At 49.7% G+C, this 14,056-nt stretch overlaps 1 long non-coding RNA gene across 1 annotated transcript in view; it reads right to left on the reverse strand.

Moving 5' to 3' along the window:
• Positions 1 to 1,908: 1,908 nt before the first annotated feature.
• LOC113604947 (uncharacterized) overlaps positions 1,909 to 14,056 on the reverse strand; it is a 106,015-nt gene continuing 93,867 nt past the window's right edge. Inside the window, exon 11 of the long non-coding RNA XR_008289670.1 lies at positions 1,909 to 4,167. This is a non-coding gene — a long non-coding RNA (uncharacterized LOC113604947). The remainder of the gene's footprint in view (positions 4,168 to 14,056) is intronic.

Below are 14,056 nucleotides of genomic sequence, written 5' to 3' on the forward strand. Positions count from 1 at the left end.
AACTTTAGTCACATTGAATGGAAACTTGGGGCTCTTAAATCAACCATTCTAGAAGTCAGACTCAAGAACAAACTATCAGAAATAGCAAATGTGAAAACCACAAACAATGAGCTGGAACGTGACCATTCTCCACTCGGTCTTAAAATAGACCCTTATAGAATAGCATGAAAAGAAGAGAAATCTAAATGCTTACAGCAAGTTGGGCTGCTGGCTGACATTACAAGTAAGTCTCAGTCCTTGGAAGACTCGACTAAGCAAATCCAATAGCAAGTACAGCACCCAAAACGTCTTTCAAAACCCATCAGCGGTGTGCAGAGTAGTGTAGGCGACACTCACACGGGGTTTGGAGAACGACTCCAATCTCCGGAATTCTCTTGAATCAGGGTCCAGCCTCTACGTGGACACTTGCTAAAGAGGAGCCACTGGGCTACCGGCCGTGATGAATCAACAGACAGCATGAGAACTTGGAATTAGGCATATCGAAGACGCCTCGTAGAGGGGGAGCCCTTACTAAATGAATCAGGGGAGTTGTGAAGAAACCGATTTACGTGGCAGAGGTTAAATATTCATTGACAAACTCTCTAACAGAAAAGAAACGGAATGAACGTGTCGTTAACTGAAGAAGCTCAAGTAATCGATGCACTGAGAGGTCACGCGGAAACCCTCCAAACCAAAAGCCTCACGACGGCCAGAAAACAAACCCTTTGGAAAGGGGGCGTGCCAGACTCCAGCAGAAATATCGAATCCCTCCTGGACTACATGAGCAAAAAGAAATGTTTAGCCCATATCCAATTGACAGAGAATTTACCCCCAAAATAGACAGAAGACTCTCCAGTGCAGATGAAAACATCAGCAATGCACATGCAGGGGTTCTCACCTGTAAAATTCAGGCCAAAATTATCTCGGACAAATTCAGAAGGATCACTGCATGATATCAAAGCCGCCTTATTTCCCAACAAAAAAAAATAGTTTATGGGGGGGTGGGGGGGGCGCGGCTGGGTGACTCAGCTGGTTAAGCATCTGACTTTGGTCCAGGTAATGATCTCACGGTTCGTAAGTTCGAGTCCTGCCTCGGGCCCTCTGCTGTCTGCAAGGAGCCCGCTTTGGATCCTCTGTGCCCTCTCTCTCTGCTTCTCCCTTGCTGGTTCTCTCTCTCAGAATAAATAAGTAAACTTAAAAAAAAAAAAAAGTAGAGCTCACAGTATTAAGCTGAGAACTCTGCCAGCTCAGAAACAAAACAAAGCAAAACGAAAAAAAAAAAAACCCTCAACAACATAAAGAAATGGACACATCACGCAAAAATTGATTGAGCTAAATGTAAAGGTTCTGAAAAAGTATCTTTCTGTCCTTGCTGTTCCAAATGGGGAATTTGACAGAGGCTTGAGAGGTCGACCGGGGACCCTCTGAACAACCGGATCCCTGACGAAGGCAAAGCATCAGGTGGTGACGGTGGGGCACTTTTCGTGGCCCTCCAGTCTGGCCAACGCCACCCTGGGTCAGCAGGCTGTCCACGAGCAGAAGACAGTCTCAGTTCTTCTCTGCAGTCAGAAGCTCAGTCTCTTCCTTTGACTCAATCCCCCCCCCCCCCCCCGCCCAAATGCCAGGGGAGCAGCTGGCTTAGGCCCTGGTCCTTCAGTTTCCCTGCTGCCAGAGGTCAGACGGTGGAAAGGTGTCCCCACGGGAAGTTCCTGAGATGAGATCATCCTGTGCCTCCCTCTATTTTGAAAGCCCAGACAGGCGCGTGTGGGTGGCTCAGTGGGTTAAGTGTCTGACTTTGGCTCAGGTCATCATCTTGCAGTTTGAGCCCCGCATCAGGCTTCCTAGGGTCCAAGAAGAGCCCACTTGGGCTCCTCTGTCCCCACCCCCACTCTGACCCTCCCCCACTTGCGTTCTCTCTCTCTCTCTCAAAAATAAACATTTCAAATAAATAAAAAACTTGAAAGCCCAGACAACGTTCCCCAAGAGTCCTCCCCACCAAGGGTCTTTGCTTTGCCCAACGCTAGCCTCCCTGGCAATAAGAAACTCCCCAAGACCACCACTGGACGAGCTCTTGGGTCGCATAACCTGGAAACCGAAGGGGGTCACTTTCCTCGTTGGTCTGCCTCCCACTGAGCTTACTGGCAGATCCCAGAATAACAGCAAGATGGGTTTTTTTTCCCTCTCTCTCTCACCAAAAAAATTTTTATTTTGTCTTTTAGTATTATTTTATCCAGGGATCATACGTGACACAGCTCTGTAGAAACACGGTAGGCGACACTTGTTAGTTTAATGTGTTGCAATTGTAGGCTATGTAATACGAATCTTATAAGTCGACTGCTTCTGTTTTATTCAATTTGTAGGTAGTGCATTTAGACTAGTTTCGTTGTTGTTAACTAAAATAATCCAGGAACACAGCATATTGGTTTTTACTATTTAAAATGTCTCCCCCATAACATCCACTGCAATAAAAGTTTTACGTGAGACGTTTCACCAGCAGAAATATTTGAAGCTCAAGGTTTGTTTCTACATAACGAGGGCTCCATACCCTCTGGTTATGAGACTAATATTATTTCCTATTGTAAATGTGGGTTAATCGAAACAGCTTTTGGAAAAAAGACACATGAAGTCAAGCGGAGCCCTGGCAAATGGCCGCCAAAGGGGCAGCTTGAGGGAGAGCGGGGAGCCCTGGCTGGCCCGGGGCCGCGGGGATTTGGGGAGAGGCAGCGTGTAGTCCCACACGGAGGGAAAGCTAACAATTGTTCTACAGCATGCTAAATAATAAAAATAATAGACATTTCCACGACTAACAGGCTGGAACAACGTGTTCAAATTTTAACGGTCATGATCTTGTCCCCTCCCCACCCTCCAACACCTCAGTCCCACTGTATCTCTGTCAGGAACAGGCACAAAATCTTCGTGCCCTGAGAGCTTCTACCTGTAATCCCAGAGGATGGACGTGGGGCGGGGGAGGTGAGCAGAGGAAGAGGGTCGGAGACTCCGCGGCCCCTCGTCCTCCTCATCGACAGCCTCTGGTTTCCCAGAGTAAGAGATGTGGTTGGAACCAGTGTGGTCAGACTTTTCCAGCCGATCTGCCTCCTGGATATCACCCTTTCTCCCTCTTCCTTCCAGGCTCCTTGGCCAAGAAGCTTTAAAAGTAGCTAACATTCATTTGAGGCCTCACCACATGGCGGGCATGGTGTGGGAAACAGTCCGCGAAGAAGCTTCCAATAGTAGCCCCATTTTCCAGATGAATCGGCAGAGGCACAGGACACTCTGTACGTAGTAAGTGGCGTTGCCAGACCACTCGACCGCCCACCACACGCTTGACCACTGCTCGCAGCCCTTCCTGCTCTGCAAATTCCTCACAGAGCTGTCAGGGACACCAGGCCGTTCTGTCCTCACCACAGCTCAAAGATGGTCCGTGGCCAGAGAGGCGTGTGGTGGGGGGAGGGGTCAGCCCCAGGTCTGCCTTGTGCCCAAACTCACTGCCCTCCCCCCCGAGTTGCACAGCTTCCTGTTTACGGTAGATATTTTGGGTTCATGTGAGGGCACATCTGGGGCCAAATAAAGCAGCAGCTTCGAGAAAAGGGGCCTTTCTTCCATTTGTGAAGGTCAGACCGTCTCAGCGAGGAGACTCTCAGAGGGAGGCGCTACGTTTCATGCATGTGCATTCACATTCCAGAAAGGAGGAATTCTTAAGTCATAACAGCATTTTTCTCCATCTCAGACGCCAAATCCCATTTCCACTGTGACCTTCAGTTCTGATAGACATGCCAGGTCTAATCATTAACACACACGCACGCACACACATACACACACACACACACACACACACAGAAGGCAAAACCTGAATTTGAAAACACAAGTCAGGACTACATGTAAAAGGCAAATGTCATTCCAGGACGCACGGGGCACCTCATGACAGATACCAGACTAGAACCACCTGATACGGGACTAGAACCTCAGGAGGGAGGAAGACTTACCAAACTCATTATTCAGCTTTCTGTTACATTTCCGCTATCAACACCGGCCACGTGTTTCTTTTGAAGGTAGTATGAGAGTTTTAACACCGTTAGTGACTTTATGTGAATGAAAATGATTTTGAGTTCTTGCTGGGCTGAGTTTCACGCGAGGACTTGGGCTCAGTAACTGATGGTGACCTAACAGATAGGTCTGGATAACTGATTTCTGCCAAAGAGAAGACAAATGGTAAAGAGAACAGCTCAGATTTGTAAAACACACTAAGAGTTTCGGAAGCAATTTTGCAACGGTCCCCTCACTTGGTTTTCCCTGGAGAAGGAGGCAGGAGGGAGCACTGATCACCCACAGGTCTCGGCCACAGCAGCCCCCCGTGTGTCCTGCGCCCTGGGGGATGCAGGGGGTTGTACCGTGTGGGCTCCAGGCTGCCTCATCCAAGCAGCCCAGTGCTCAGAGCAATGTGGGCAGGAGCCGAAGCTCCAAGAAGCTGAGTGATTCTTAACAAAACATCAGTTAAGACGACAACAAACCCGAAGTCGGATCTCCTGCTCGGGCCGTTTTCTACAGCTTTTCTGCACCGCATCTTTCAGAGCACATTTTAAATGTACAGGGTGGCCATTTAGAGGTGGATGAGGATAGAGTGTGTTTCAAAAGCAAATCATGTTCCCAGGATCTGAGCAAATTAGATCCCTTTCTCCCTCACAGTCTATAGCTTCATCACCTACTAGAAACAGGCTCTTTTGAGGCTTTGCAAAAAGGGCCATCAGCATCCCCAGTTTTCTTCCATTGAAAACTAAAAAAAAAAGAAAGAAAGAAGGAAAGAAAGAAAAAGAGAAAAAGGAAAAGAAAAAAAAAGGAAACAGTTCTCTTAAAAAGATGAAGGAGTTTACATATGTTCAAACATCCGCAAATCCAAGCTCCTTATTTGTCCCATGTGTTTGGACCGCGCGCAGACATTCAGCAGCCCAATCGCCCGTCGTTTCTATTGGAGAATGTGGGGTGAGTTTATCGGGTTAAAATCAGCTTTGTTTGGGTTTGCGCCGCCCTTGTTCCCCGGGGGCCCCACATGGGGCGCCAACATGGCCTGGAAGAGGGGCATGTCAAGTGCCCCCCATCACGCATTGTCGCTGCGCAGTGAACTGGAGGCTCAGAGGGGAAGGGAAAAAAAGTAATTCCTCATTTTCATCCTGACCAGGGTTCCCCTTTTCTTTGGCGGCTCGGAGCCGCAGTAATCCGCATTCACGGCGCCCAGCCCCGGGTTCCTGTAGGAGTTCTCTCTGGCTCTCTGGCATTGTCTTCTTCTCTGGGCCCGCTTCTTCCAATAGTGCTCCTTGAAAGCTCTTTCTGCGACAAAAAAGGACCAGCTCTATAATAGCCAACTTGCGTCCTTTCTTCTCTCTCTCTCACCCTTTTTTTTGTAAGCTTTCCGACGGAGCCGGGCTATTTAATCTTCTTGAGGCGTTCAAGATGTCACTTACCTCTGATGGTGGAGACAATGGAGAAATCCTTCCAGCCTGAATGCCAGGCCTTGCTGAATGCCTCTGGCCGCTTTGAAGAGGGTTCTTGGAAGTCTCTGTTTCAGCCGCTGTCCTGGTGGCCCGAGCACAGGGTTTGTGTGTGTGTGTGTGTGTGTGTGTGTGCAATTGCATGCATGCCTCAGGGGCCAGCCTCACCAGAGGCGGCTTAGCATAAAGGGAAGTGGATGGCTGTCTCAGCAGAAAGACCCTGGTTCAAATCCCAGCCCAGACTTGAGCAAAGCATTCACTGAATCCTCTGGGCCTCAGTCTCCCGATCCGTGAAACCGAGGTGCAAAGAGTACCCTCACCCGGGCATATTTCAAAAACGGATTAAAGACAGTACGTTTCTCCTGCCCACCCGTAAAGTGTGTGTGGGTGCAATTAATTGATTGATTGATTATATAAGTTCCTGGCAACTGGTGTGGAATCCTGCCCTTCCTCTCTGATGGAAGGGAATCAGAAGAGTTTCATTAATTAAAGGATTGGAAGAGAAGGAGCCAAAAGCTCACAACCTTTGTCACCTTTGACCCCCCTCTCCCTGCATCCACTGCACTACCGAGCCCTGTTGACACTGCGTTCTGCGGGCCATCCTGCCCCATCGTGGGCCTAGCCTCAGAACACATTTCCCCAGAGCTTGAGTCAGGTGGCACTCCCTTGCTCCAGAACATTTTATCCCTCCCTATTGCCTACAGGTTAAAAGGCAAACCTCCTCTTCGCCTTCGGACCCTGGATGATCTGCCTCTGTCTTCAACCTCCTCTCCTACCTTCACCTCCCGGGAACCCCACCCTCCAGCCGCCAGGCCCTGTGCAGCCCTAATTCCCAGCCTCTGCTGCGGCTTTACTGCGGCTCGGGATGCTGTCCTCTGCACACGAGCTTCTCAAATCCCTCCACCCTCTGAGGCCCAGGGCAAATGCTTCATCCTCCCTGTGCCGTGCCCCTCCCCTGCAACACTGGGCTCACCTCGGCTCCGCAAACCCCGTGGAGCCCCCCGAAACCGGAGACTCAGAGGAAAAGAGGCACAGCCCCCCGGCCTTGAAACGCTCGAACCGTCTGTTAGGTACAGAGCTTGCTCGTAAGCCCCAGAGCATCCCCCGCAAAGGCCAGAGTTGTCTTAGTCATTCTTGGGCCGCCCTCCCCGCCAAGCAGAGTGACTGGTCCTCAGCAAACGCTCAGGCTGTTGAAGGAATGAATACGGACCCGTCACATTTATGGAGAACTTCCCGGTGCCAGCGGCCAAACTGGTCAAGTCACATACTTTTCTGTGAGGTGGGTCTGATCCCCATTCTACAGCTCACAACACTGAGGCGCAGACAGACTTGCCGACTGGACCGCGGCCGTGCCGCTGACATCTAATGCATCCTCCCTCTCCAGAGAAATGTCCCGCCCGGCCCCAAAAACGATTTTTTAAGAATTTTGTCATGTGCTGAGGTTATGGGGGTGGGGGGAGGTTCCAGAGAACCGAGGCCGAAGAAGGGTATGTGACGGGCCAGAGATGGGAACGACGCGCGGGTGCTCTGCCGGGCGGGGCCGCCCCATCCCCGCGCCGACCCGGGGGGCGCGTCGGCCGCTCGCGCCGTGGGTACGAGACACACATCGTGCACCTTCTCGGAGCCCCGCGCGCCGTGAGGGCGAACACAGCCTTCCCCGAGCCGCGTACAACTTTTCATTTCCCATATCAATCATGAGAACAAGTTGAAGTTCAGATAATGGCAGCTTGGTTTCCCCTAATTGTTCGGGATTTGGACTGACTGTTTGCACTGCAGACTGCGGCCACTGGGCTCCCGGCGGGGGGCTGTGGCCTGCTCTTTCTCTAACAAACCCGTGTTCATGCGTCCATTCAGATCCATCACCCTGAGATAAACTGTGAATATTGCCCTTTGTCGCGGCTGCATTCTTCCCGGCATCGTGGGGGCACTATTTACGGATTTAAAGGTTCATTTGCACAATTCTTTTGTCAGAGGCCCGGGCGCAGAATGGCAAAGTGAGGGCTGCCTCTTCTTTCTGGGTTACTGCCCCGGAGCTCTCCCCGTGCAGAATGGACATGCCTGCCCCCGGGCTCAGCACGAAGAATGTCAATGCGAAAATTACATTTTTTAAATGACCTGTCTGCTTCCGTGGCCAGGGAGGTCACCGGTTCACAGAGGGCGGGATTACGTGCTGCCACCCACCCCTTCGGCGGCGTTCGCAGACTCGCAGCTCGGAGAAGCAGCCCAGGAAGTTGCGCGCTTCCCCGCCTCCCTCTCCAAGTGCCAGGCACAGTGCTCTGTGCTCCTATTCGCGCCTCCCACTCTCCAGTAGCGCTTAGGAGGCCCATTTCACGGGGCAGGAGACTGAGGCTCTGTGAGTTCGGGGGAATTGTTGCAAGCCACCCCACAAGGAGAGGGCAGTACTAAACTTCGAACCCAGGGCTCTCCGACTCCTGTGCTCCTTCAGGCCTACTCTGCAACTGCCCACAGTAGGCCCCCCCGGGCCCGGGCTTCCGAAGGAGGGGTTAAGAATCTGCATCTGAAACGATGGGGCCCAGAGACACCCTGTGATGGCGTGTCAGGGAACATAAACGCTCTGCTGTGTCTAGGAATCCCACAGCCTCTGAGACCTCCGTCAGATGCCGCCCCCTCGGGGCTCTCACCCTGATTTCCTCTGCCGTGGGCAGCCCTATGCCAGCTTCCTGTGCCATTTGTGAGGACTCTCAGTTATGCGCTTACCTGCTCCCGCTGGATTGCAGGCTCCCTGAGGACAGCACTTATCTGTCATATTTGTGTCTCAGTGCCCAGCGGGGGCCCTGGGAAATCGCATGCACACTAAACATTCTTGCAAGAGTGAAAGGGGGAGGGACTCTTGTGCAACACGGGGGTGTTTCTGAGAAAGAGAATGATTCTGCACGCACCTGCGCAGTCACGCAGCTCCGCTCGGAAGAGATCAGAGCCAGAGGAGAAAGATGACAGTACTGTGGGCTCACTTGCTGGGGATGGAAAGGAAACACAAAGGAAAAGAAGAGATCTTGGGGCACCGGGGTGGCTCAGTCAGTTAAGCGTCCGACTTCGGCTCAGGTCATGATCTCACGGTCCGCAAGTTTGAGCCCCGCATCGGGCTCTGTGCTGACAGCTCGGAGCCTGGAGCCTGCTTGGGATTCTGTGTCTCCTTCTCCCTCTGCCCCTCCCCTGCTCACCCTCTGTCTCTCTCTCTTTCTCAAAAAGAAATATACATTAAAAAATATATATTTTATAAATAAGAACTCTCATCCAGTCCCAGATTCTTATTCAGAATCCCACCAAGTTCCAATCTGTTTTATAGGAAAGATCAGCATTTATCCTTTTTTTTTTTTTTTTTTTTTTAGAAATTAGCCCAGACTTTGTGTCAGTCAGAATGTAGCCAAATGCCTGTGCCCCCCAGGATTGTGCTTTATCACAGCAGTTGGAAGACAAGAGAGAGAAAGAAGGGCAAATTAAAAAAGCTAGGTGAAGGAATACAGGGATTTGGAAGTGACAAGGATGATAAGGAATACTTTTTTTAAAAAAGAGACAGAAACTGTATTTTTAGCATTGTTATGAAGAATGGCTACATCTCACAAGATTGCCAGTGCATCCCAAAATAAATAATACCAGATTTGCATAATCTGATAAGGAATTTGATCCTTCCCAAATACAAGGGATGTTTTAGAATATCACTATTACTGCCAAACAGAGGCTAAAATATGTATGTTTTCCTGAAGGACAGATTTTCACTTCGCTTAGCAGATAGATGTTGGTTCCATGTCTTGACCTAAAATATAGTTTTGGTGTATGTTTCTTGCCCCAGTAGCACGGTTAGCATTTGCGGAAAAAGTTTGAAAGTAGTCATGTCCTTTTTTCCTGTAGCCCACTTCCAAAAATGTGTCCAATCTGAGACAAAGGACAACGGTTGTTTGCAAAAGGATGTTCATCACAATGCTGCTTGTAAGTAAAAATTAGATGGTAGAAACTGGATAGGCCCATTAATAGGGAAACGGTTCTAAAACTATGTCAGTGTTACGATGTCAATTTAAACACCCAAAATACAAAATTATGTACGCTGTACAAGCCCAATCATGCAAATATATATGTGCATAGAAAAAAGAACCAGGAGAAATTTTGAAAAAAAAAATTGTTGGCATTGATAATCTTCAGACAAGGATATGATGATTGAAGGATTTGCTGTTTCTTCGTATTTTTCTATAAGGTACAGATTTTATTTATTTGTTATTTTGATTGCTTTCTTCAACACATTTTTATTTACTTTTTATTTTTCTTCAACACATTTCATTTTATTTTTATTTTTGAGAGTGACAGCGTGAGTAAGGGAGGGACAGATAGTGGAGAGTTGCAGAGGATGCGAAGCCAGCTCCACGCTGGAGCCCGGTGCGGAGCCTGAACTCACGAAGCGTGAGATCAAGACCTGAGCTGAAGTCGGACACTCAACTGACTGAGCCACCCGGTGTCCCTCAACACATTTTTAATGAACATCTATGATGTGTAATACATGTGTTAGTAGGTAGAGATACCACTGAGACCAAAGCAGACAATGGACCTGCCCTCTGGAGCCGACATTCTTCAAAGGTGGGAGGGTAGGACACAGGCATCAGAGTGACTGTACAACCAATTACAGCCGTGGCCACAGATGATGTGAAGGGGGAGCAATGACCTGTGTCAGTGTGGAATAGAGAGGTCCAGTGTGTTTGTAGTGGGTGTTGAGAAGGGTTTGGAGAGGGTTTCTGTAAGTGATGTTCATGCTCAGCTTTGAACAGTGAGTAGGACTCACCTAGATAAGAAAGAGAAAGGGGTCAATATGGTGGTATTTCATTCTGGAGCTTCCTTGGTACCCCATCTACTCCCCCTCCCCGCCACCCACTCCAAGACTGGAGAATGCAGGTGGTTGGTTTTGTGTGTGTTGGTAGGGTGGGAGGAAAGGGATTTCCTTTACTCCCGGGTCTAGGAGTAGATCCTCATTATTTCAACCCAATCAGGTTAACCTCATCCTCCTTTCACCAGGCATCCATTTTGGTAATTTAGGCCCAATCTAATCCATACGTGGCACTCCTTCAACCAAGGAATTCGTTCAGGAATCAGCAGTGTATTCCAAAAAGACCTAAAAGGAGATTTGCCATGGTCTCTTGAGCAGGGAAAAGAGAGGGCAAGAATAAGCACTCTTTTAAGGGAGCTATAACCAGCTGTTACTCTCCTTCTGGACAGAGGCGTCAGTGGATATAAAGCCTAAAAGACTTCTGCAGTCATTTTGGCATCATGAGGGAAGCCAACATTGGAATGAAGAGCAGAGACATGGAAAGAACCTGGATGAGTTTCAAGGGCCAGGTTATTCGAGGCCGCATAGGACATGTAAGGAATCTAAGCACAATAGCTCATCATTGAAGGATCTTAGACAGAGAAGCACCTTAAAGAGATCTGTGCTCTTAAAACACTGCTTTGGCAGATTATGTACAAAATGGAAAGTAACTTGCGTAAAAGTGATGGCAGGGAAGTCAAAGATTTCAGAGATAAGAAAAGGTCAAAATACCAGGACTAGGTGACTGATTGGATGGGAAAGGTAGAAAGAAGGAAGGTAAGGATGGGATCCATGATGAGCCTGATATTTCAGGATTTCAAAATAGGATGATAGGGACATTCGCTGAGCTAGGAATCCCCAAGGAAGATGAGGCTAAGGAAAACACTCTGAGTTGTTTGTTGGATATACTGAATTGGAGGAGCTTTTGTGTTACCCCAGTAGAGATGTTACGTGAGTGACTGGACAGGTGGGTCTTGAAATTGGGGAAGTCGTCAGTGCCTGGGTGGTAGCTGGAGTCTACAGGGTAGATGGGTATGGACGAGCTGGCCCAGTAGGAAGAAGAGTCTCCAGGAACTCAGCGTTTAAGGGTAGGGTTTGAGGAGACTGCTGAAAAGGAGAACTCAGAGAGACAGGAGAAGAGAGGGCCCCAGGAGAGCATATGGCCAACAGTGTTGAAAGTTGCTAAGTGTCACATAAGAAGATGATGGAAAGCGTGCTTTGGATTAATGACTTGGATGACTTGGAGGCACAATGGAGTTGGGAACCGGACTCGAGCCACTAGACAAGCGAGTGGGAAGAGACGGACATTACCCATGAACAAATGCGCACCGAGGTCTGCGATATGGCCGTGCTCCCGGAAGATGGTTCAGCTCTTCTGGGCACAGACTCCGTGAGCTGGCACAGTGAGGTCAGCAGCCGTGGAAAGCTGTGTCACGTGCTTCATGATTCCCCAGATCTGGGGATGCTGCACAGAAAGGGCTCTTCTCGGAGCACCCCGGGTGGAGAGATCCACAGATAAATGCCCTTTCCTTCTTTGTCCCCTTTTCTCTGACTTGTTCATTTATTCGGTATGGATTGTCTGGGTTGCCTTAGAAGAGTCAAACCAGCCAATGGTGATATTTATTCCTAGATTTTTACTAGTTTCCTAGGGCTGCCTTGACAAAGTATCACAAACCAGGCGGTTTAAAACCACAGAAGCATGTTGTCTCCTAGTGCTAAATGCCGAAGTCCAAAATCCATACGCTGGTGGACGTGCTCCCTCCAAAACCTCCAAGGGTGTCTCCTTCCTTGCTTCTTTCAGCTTTGGGTAAACCCAGGTGGTCCTTGGCTTGTGACTGCGTCTACGCTAATCCCTACCTCCGTCTTCCCATGGCCACCTTCCCTGTGCGTCCCTGTGTCCAAATCCCCCTCTTCTTGCCAGGATGCCGGTCCTATTAGATTTCAGACACGGCATAGTCCATGTAACTAACATAACTAATGATACCTGCCATGACCTTATTTACAAGCAAGGCGGTACCTGACGGCCCGAGGACTAAGGCTGTAAGCTCTCCTTTGAAGGGGACACAATTCAACCAGTGACACTAGGTCTGAATCTGCACCGTAGCATCTGCGAGCCGATGGCATAAGCGTGAGCTGGGAAAGACACGTGACCATCTGCAGCTTTAGCTGAAGCCATCCTTCGCATATCACTCACCATTTGGCAGCAGGAAAGCTGATTTTGGTTCAGGCTGGACAGAGAAGACAGTGCTCACTGAAGGGGTTTATTCAAGGTTTATCCTCACGGGGTCATGTCACCCACACCGGGTCTCCCTCCCAAGTTCAATTCCAGCCTATTCTTTTTTTTTTTTTTAAATTATGTATTTATTTATTTGAGACAGAGAGAGAGAGAATCCCAAGCAGACTCCACGCTCAGCACAGAGCCCGACACGGGGCTCGATCCCACGACCCTGCGATCATGACTAGAGCCAAAATCAAGAGTCAGACGCTTCACCGACTGAGCCCCCCAGGCACCCCAATTGCAGCCCATTCGGACGACAAGAGCTACAAGCTCCTTCTTGATTTCCTGAGGTGCTGGAGATGAGGTGTCGTAGCCACTCCACAAACACGTACCGCGGGCTTCCCCCCCGTCGGGCCCTGGGAACGGGCTGAACGGTGTGGCATGACCCCTTGTCCCCTTCGGGATCCTTGTCTAGCGAGAGAACCAGGGTGGCTACAGCAAGGCCTGGACATCTGCTGAGCAGATAGTGCTAGAAAAGCTGTGATAGAGGAAGGGGGGTGTACATTCTTTCCTCCCAATCCCTAATTGTGATTATTATCCAAATCCCCGCAGATCACCGAGGGGGGATGGCGTACCCCTACTGAGCCAGCCAGGGGAGCTGCTGCCTGTCATTTTTAACATTTTTATTCTTACGATTTGTTCAAATTATGAGTCCTTGGTTTGCTCCTGCACGTAATACGGTAACATTTCCCCCTTGGCACATATTCTATTAGTGACTGCTAGCTGATGTTCACAGGGGCAGCGGCACCAGATGCCTGGCTACCTTCCACATTGTAAACGATCCATACACTGCGGTGGAAGAGCCACATGCTGCGGAGTGTCACTGGCCTCTGTGTCCCACCCTACGTGTCTGTGAATAATTGCAAAGCCTTACAAGTGTCAGTCAGCTTCCCTGAGACCCACCTCGCTCCTCTGGGCCCAGCGAGCCAACAGGCACCTCGCATTGCTGGGGCGTAAAAGATAAGGAAGGTGAAGGAGATGTCACTCGTAGTAGATGCTCAACAAATGTGCCCCGTGTTTTCTCCTACATTTGCACGTGGCCCAGTGCATCACGGTATTTACCGAGCATCTGCTATATATTAGCCTCTGTTTTAGGCACGGGTGATACCGAAGTGAATAAAGCAAACCATTTTCTTACTTTCTCTGGCCCTACATCTAGTGGGAGGGAACAGACGACGAAGAAGGTACTTTTCAAGTGAGGGTAAGTGTGCAGAAGGAAAAGACAGGACACTGATAAGAGAGGAGACGAAGAGCTACTTCGGACGGTGGGCTCAGGGAAGCCGCTCTGAGGATTAGGAGGCTCCAGACCTGTGGCGATCTAGGGACAGACCCCCGAAGGTCAATGCAGGCCCGGTGGGAGGCAGAGGGCATGCTCCGGGAGCACTGCTGAGCCTCAGTTCACCAGGGGCCAAGAGGTAGGAGGTGAGGATGGCAAATGGGCAAAGGCTAGATCCTGCGGGACGGCGTCGACGCTGGTAGGGGTTGGATTTTCTTCTGAATGTGGTG

Source organism: Acinonyx jubatus, chromosome A3, assembly GCF_027475565.1.
Source record: "Acinonyx jubatus isolate Ajub_Pintada_27869175 chromosome A3, VMU_Ajub_asm_v1.0, whole genome shotgun sequence".
Classification (NCBI taxonomy): Eukaryota; Metazoa; Chordata; class Mammalia; order Carnivora; family Felidae; genus Acinonyx; species Acinonyx jubatus.